Below are 7095 nucleotides of genomic sequence, written 5' to 3'. Positions count from 1 at the left end.
GTCCTACACTGGCAGCCCAAAGAAAAATCTAACCACACAGCTAAACCAAACCCAAAACCAAACAACGCTTAGTTCTTTTTTTTTTAATTTATTTATTTATTATGTATACAATATTCTGTCTGCGTGTATGCCTGCAGGCCAGTAGAGGGCACCAGACCTCATTACAGATGGTTGTGAGCCACCATGTGGTTGCTGGGAATTGAACTCAGGACCTTTGGAAGAGCAGGCAATGCTTTTAACCACTGAGCCATCTCTCCAGCCCCCCCCCTTTTTTTTACAAATAAAAATTTTTAAATTAAAATAAGTAAAATGGATGACCTTGATAATGGAAGATCACTTTTTTATTTTTATCAAGATTGGAATCATTGTTTAAACATAGAAGTTTTTCCTGTGGCTCTATGTTCTCCATGGTCATACTGAAGGAAGACGAGTCAGGCACCTGTGGATGTCCCTCCCAATGACAAGTTTGTCCTGAGCCCAGCATCTGCCTTCTCCTGAGGATCCTCTCCCTCACACTGCACTCTTATACCCCCAACTACAGAAACAGGTGTAGGCTTCACAGAACTTTGTCAGGTTTCAGGGAGGTCCAGTAGAAGATGACATCCGCAAGACAGGTGGGCAGGTAGCTCACAGGGATGTAGAAGAGCTTGGCATCCCAACCAGCTGCGTATCGAGTTTGGGGGTGACAGGAAGTCAGCGCATGCTCCATGCAGTCCGTCACCAAGGAGACCTCTTAGCACATTTTGTTCAGTAACTTTAACCCTGTCAGATAAGATAACAAAAACTTCTCATCATAGATCTCTTTGACTTCTGAGCTGGCCTTGTCCCACTGCATCTAGACATGTGACGAATGCCTGTCACTACTGGAAATACCAGTTCAGAAGAAACCAGGCTCTACGATAGCCACCTTCACTCCAAAATAGGAGAGCTCCCTCCTGAGGGAGTCTGAGAAGGCCTCTCCACCATACTTGGAGATGCAGTAACCACCACCAAACAAAGACCCAAGATGCTGGAAATGTTGACCACATGGCCCTTTGCCTTCCTCACTAAGGGAAGCATGCTCAGAGACACCTCGACCATGCCCAACAGGTTCACATCCAGTATCTTTGCAAAATCCCCTTTGTTCATCCACTCACTGGGACCCGAGGAGATGGAGATGCCAGCATTGTTGACCAGGGCCCAGAGTCCTGCTATCAGCGAGGCATTCTCATCTTGCTTCCTCTGCCTCTGGGTGATGGCTGCAGAGTCAACACTTAGTTCTGAATGGGTTCCAGTAAGAGCCTGCAACTGTATGTAGTCAGTTTCATTGCTCCAGTTATTTATCTGGGTCTCCGTTTCAATTTAGTTTGTTCTGTTCTGTGATGCATTTTCAAAAGATGTTTTGCATGTTCTAAGTGGAATCTTGGTGACTTTCAGCAGGTGGCTTGGGCAGGATATGTAATCATCATCTTGTCAGAAATAGATTCTGATGTGAGCTGAATTATAACTCCCCCCCCCCCAAGTCGTATGCTGAAGCTCTAGCTCCTGGTGTCTAAGGATGTGAGGGTAACTAGAGATGGTCTAGGAAGTAGCTATGAAGGTAAAATGAAATCATGGATCCAACAGGATTGATGTCTTCCTAGGAAAATTAGAGGATGCACGTGGGAAGAGAGGGCCAATCCTGTGGACAGGCATTGGTTAGATGGCATCTCTTCAATGCTTTGGTTAAAACTGGAGTTTTTGAGAGCAGGAGAAGGGGAAATATTAAAATCCAGAACGAGGGAGGGGAGCCTGACATCCACCTCTAGCTAAGAAAGAAGGCACCAGGGGATGAAAGAAAGGATGCTCTAGAGCCTTCTGCAATGGCAAGATAACGTCCAGGCCTTGGGGAAAGCTTGGGTGCTGCTAAGCACTCTTGGGGCTTTCCCAGTCACCACCAGCTTGCAGCTCTTTGTGTGTAGGTGGCATGGTACTGTTTGAAGAGGAAAGACTGGAGTGCTGTGGTTTTTTACCTTCACACTCCAACCCCCTAACCCTACTGGCATGAAATTCTTTCTATGATAAAGATCAAGTCCTCTGCCTCACAATTTGGGCCAAGCTGCTAATAATCCTTGATTCCCAGCCCCACCCCCCATCTACCAAATTATCCATTTAATGGGTCAAACTGCCCACAATGCCATAGAGTTCAAAGCTTTCTGAGGAAATTCCTGGTTGTGGAATTCACTGAGACCCTCACTGTACCCGCATGTGTGTGTTTCTCAGAGAGAGAGAACCAGTTACTAATAAGAAACTGTCAGAAATTTGAGAATGAAGGTGTATATTGTGGGTTATCTGTTTACACTGTAAAGATATGTCTGCCTAAGGGCGCCTTCTGATTGGTTTAATAAGCCAAATAGCCAATAGCTAGGCAGGACTTCCAGGCAGAGAGAGAGAGAGAGAGAGAGAGAGAGAGAGAGAGAGAGAGAGAGAGAGAGAGAGAGAGAGAGAGACTGGGAGGAGGAATCTAGACCTGCAATTTCACTAGCAGACTCGGAGCAAGTAGGGTGTGCTGTGCTAAGAAGAAGTAACCGAGCCACGTGCCAAAGTAGATTAAAAAACATAGGTAAGAGCTAGTTGGAAACAAGCCTAAGCTAAGGCCAAGCTTTCATAATTAATAATAAGTCTCCAAGTTGGGCTGGAGAAATGGCTCAGATGTTAAGAGCACTGGCTGCTCTTCCAAAGGTTCTGAGTTCAATTCCCAGCAACCACATGGTGGCTCATAACCATCTGTAATGAGATCTGATGGCCTCTTCTGGACTTCAGGCATCCATGCAGGCAGAACACTGCACACATAATCAATAAATAAATCTTAAAAAATAAGTCTCCAGGTAATTATTTGCAGGCTGGCAATCCAACAAGAAGCTTACTACAGATGTAGGCACCCAGGGGCAGGAGACTGGAGGAACAGAACAGGAGAGCCTGGGTTCTTTCACCCACTTGGACCTCTTCATCTTCCATGTTTGGCGAAATAGGAATGTGGGGGAGCCTTTTTAATTTAATTTTAGTTTTTGTGGTTGTCCTGAAATTCACTATGCAGATCAGACTGGCCTTGAACTCACAGAGATCCACTTACCTCTGCCTCCCAAGTGCCGGGATTAAAGGCTTGTAACAACAGGTCCAAGTGAGAAAGATTTTTGAGCAGGTATTTTAGGGCCCATGGTGCCACCAAGGTCATAAAGTAGAATTGATGACGCTGATTTTGTTCCCTGTTTCCCTGTGCATGCCACGCACAACATCGATAAAGCTGATTTCCCTTAGAGTTTAGTGAATCTATGTCTCACAGAATGATTGCAATTAATCTCTCTAATTTCTCTCATTTATTCACTTTTTTTCTTACAAGTCAGCAGTGCATATTTGGTATGATTTTCTCTTCTTCCCTCCCTCCCTCCTACCCTCCCTCCCTCCCTCCCTGCTTTCATCACAGCTTCTCTTTGTGAAACTCAAGGCTTGTAGGGACGTAGAAGAAGAATAAATAAGAAACTCACATCTGCCCCCCCCCCATCATTAGGAAAGACATCACTTCTGCCTCTGGTACTCTGAATAGAGTTTATCAAATGGCTTCAGCTTAGCTTTAAGGGAGGCTCCAGGAGTCTTCATTTGTGTCCTGGAAGGAGAGAATAAACCATATAAAAATCCCTAGGGAAAACTTACCACTTTTCAATGTCCCTTCCTGCCCAGCACCCATGTGCCCAACAGTCCCCACGCTTCCAGCTCATTCATTGTGGGTATCTACCTCAGTTAGGAAGATTGTTCCAGCAGGGAGCTCTCTGGTGCAGGTTAGGGACCAAGACAGGAGGGTTGGGTAGCGGGAATGATGTATGGGATGGAGCTAGGGAAGATTCTGTCGAGAGAGAAGCCAGCAAAAATCAACTGTCCTTTCCCAAAACCTATTTGCCATCTGGCTGTGCCAGGATGTGACAGATGGCGCAGAAGAGTTCTCCATCTGGCCCTGCCTCTGCCTAACAAGGGCAATGGTGCAGTCCTCCTCAATGAATGTTATTTTCCTCACCTTTTCGGAGGTATGACTACCACACTATCTACACTGAAGGTCTATCATGTGATGATGTAACACATTTGTATGTTGGGAGATGATTGCCACAGCAAATTAGCATGTCCATTGTGGGGTGTGTGTCGAAAACCCTTAAGATCTGTTCTCTTAGCAAATCCACATGTGTTACTATCAATTCTAGTCACCATATATGCATATGCATATATGCATATGTCTAATAATAATACTGGGATTAGGGACCCATCGTTCACTCACCCCACACAAATGAAACTCTAGCTGCACAACACCCTGCTTCCCCACCCCCTGATGTTTGTAGCCACCAACAATGGTTTTTCTATGGAGGAGCTTCTCTGAGACGAATTTTTCCGATTTCAAATGTGACATCACACGGTATTTTTATTTTTGTGACTCATGAACAGAATGTCCTCCAGGGCTGTCCAGGTTGTTGTGAAGGGCAAATTTTCCTCATTGTTTATTTTGGGCTGTCCTGAGACTCATTGTGTAGCCCAGGCTAGCCCTGAATACACAATGCTCTGGAACTGCGACCTCCCAAATCTAGAATTTCAGGGGTGACGCATCATGCCAGACTTTCTCCCTTTTAAAGGATATAAAAAAAAGATTTTTTTTAACTGAAGTAAAAAAAATTTACCATGTGTCTATATATGTATGTGACATTTTCTTGTATTCGTTTGTCAATGGATATTTAGGTTGTGTCGATTCTTAGCTATTGTGAGCAATGATGAAGTCAATAAGTGAGTGTAGATAATCTTCAAGATAGTGACGTCAGGGCAGGTGAGATGGCTCGGTGGATCAGGGCACCTGTCACCAAGAAGGCAACCTGACTTCCACCCCTGGGGACCTGCAACTCCCAAAAGTTGTCCTCTGACTACCACATACACACCATGGCATGTGGGTGCCCACACACATATACAAAAAGTAAAGTGAAATGATTTTTTTTAAGATGGCTATTTCATTACCTTTGAATATCCACCCCAAAGTGGGATTGAAGGGCTGCACAGTAATTCTAATTTTATTATGTTTTCTGAGGCGTCTCCACATTTCCCACAATGGCTGCAAGGTCATTCCCATCGGTGGTGTGCTTTCTCTCAGCATCCTAATCAACCACACTAGCCTTTGAGTCTCAGTTGCTTTTCCTTTCTTTCCTTTTTCTCTGAGAGAGGGAGTCCTGGGGATTGAACCTAGGCGCACATGCGTAGGTCGATACTCTACCTCTCTACTGTAGCACCACCCTGAGCAGAGCATCTTCCTAAGGAGGGAGGTCTGAGTTCTATGCAGTCATCAAGAGAACAGGATGGTTTTGGAAACAGTGAGATTTATCCTCAGAGGTCTGTGGACTTTCTGTTTAGCTGTTTCCAAAACATATGAGGCAGCTTTAGGACTCCCTGCCCCAGCCCAGCTCTGTCTCCCGCCAGGTCTCCCCACACACACATCACTGGTGCATTTATTGACATTCAGGGCACACTCTCACGTGCAAAGTCGGTTTGAATTGGTTTCCAAAGTTTCACCCCCTCTCCCCATGTGAAACCTTCCTCAGCTCTGGTGGAGCCCAGTGATGATTCATAAGCTACATGCCTGCCATAACTTGTGGTCATACAAGCATTTACTAGTTAACCATTTAATCTAGATGTGGTTTATGAGCAAAGTTTTAATTAGGCAATTAATTCTATTAGAGGTTTGGGGCTTATATTCCCTATGCAAAAATATTTTTGTGCTTTCTTATGATTTAATGCCTCCTGATACAGTTTAATACCACAGTATTTTGGGCAACTGTCTCTACTGCTCCAAAATAATAGAATTTCTTGTTCATAATTCAGCCCTTACCCTCATGCTGTGTGAACATATTTGGTGACCACAAATGGGCGAAAAATATTGACCAGTAAGCTTCTCTGGAACTAGAAGAATATTAGATTCCAAGGTCCTGGGCTCTTATCTCAGGCAGACGCTTTAGATAGTTTCCACACACAGTGTTTAATATAAGAAGAAAGTTATGGGAAAAAATAGGGCCAGCAGGTTTGACCATCTGGTAAAGGTCTTGCCTCCAGGACTACCGACCTGAATTTAATCCCAAAGAACGAAAATAGAGAAAGGATTTTAGCAAGTTGGCCTCTGGCTGCCAAACATGTATCATAGCATACAGGTGCCCACACATATATACAACATAAATGCATGAATGTTTTGGTTTCTCCAGACAGGGTTTCTCTGTGTAACAGCTCTGGCTGTCTTAAGACTCACTCTGTATACCAGGTTGGCCTCGAACTCAGAGATCCGCCTGCCTCTGCCTCCCGAGTGCTGGGATTAAAGGCGTGCACCACCACTTGACTAGATGAATGTTTTTCTAAAAGAGAAAGTTATGGAACTGGAGGATGTTGCATAGTTGCTTAGCACAGTTAGGCCTTGAGTTCCATCTCTAGCAATTACTATTTATTGTTCCTATTGTTATATGGTGTTGTTATATTATTAAATATTATATAAATTATTTGATATATTAGTATTTTTGTTATTATCACAATTATGTATTGTAAATAAAATAATTTTGGAGGTCTCTGCAAACACCACAGGCAGCAGCATCAGTCTGTTAGAGTCAAGAAGGCTGTTCTGTTCAACACATCCCAGTAGTTGGTGCTAGGTCAAACTTCGAGAATCTGACCCTGGGTAGTTTCTTTTAGGTATATTGAAGCGCAGAGCAATTTGGTGAAAAAATTTCATGGCGATATTAACTCGATTCTGTGTCTAAGACAAGGCTTAGGAAGGACATGGCTACATCAAAATCTCTGTAAAGTACAAGTAACCTCTTGCATAAAGGTGAGCTCTATAGATTAGCTGAGACAAACAAGCTCAAGATAGACTTGGAGGGGTGGCTCCAGTGTGGTCTGGGCTGCACAGATAGCACAAAGGTCAGCAAGTGACTGACTACATCCGTTCCCAGACTTGGGGGGCGGGGACAGGTTATACAAAACAACCTGTGTGTTTAACATTGCTTGTTCCCCTGATGCTTATCTGTGAACACAAGAACCTCTGTGCCTCCTACAAAATAATAAAAAGGAAAC

General features: G+C 44.1%; 1 pseudogene; it reads right to left on the bottom strand.

The window, feature by feature from the left end:
- Positions 1 to 331: 331 nt before the first annotated feature.
- Positions 332 to 2976, bottom strand: LOC142832979 (retinol dehydrogenase 16 pseudogene; annotated as a pseudogene).
- Positions 2977 to 7095: the final 4119 nt, after the last annotated feature.

Source organism: Microtus pennsylvanicus, chromosome 12 (genome assembly GCF_037038515.1).
Source record: "Microtus pennsylvanicus isolate mMicPen1 chromosome 12, mMicPen1.hap1, whole genome shotgun sequence".
Lineage (NCBI taxonomy): Eukaryota > Metazoa > Chordata > Mammalia > Rodentia > Cricetidae > Microtus > Microtus pennsylvanicus.
The sequence above is the reverse complement of the archived record's forward strand: the minus strand, read 5'-3'. Positions and strand labels throughout refer to the sequence as shown.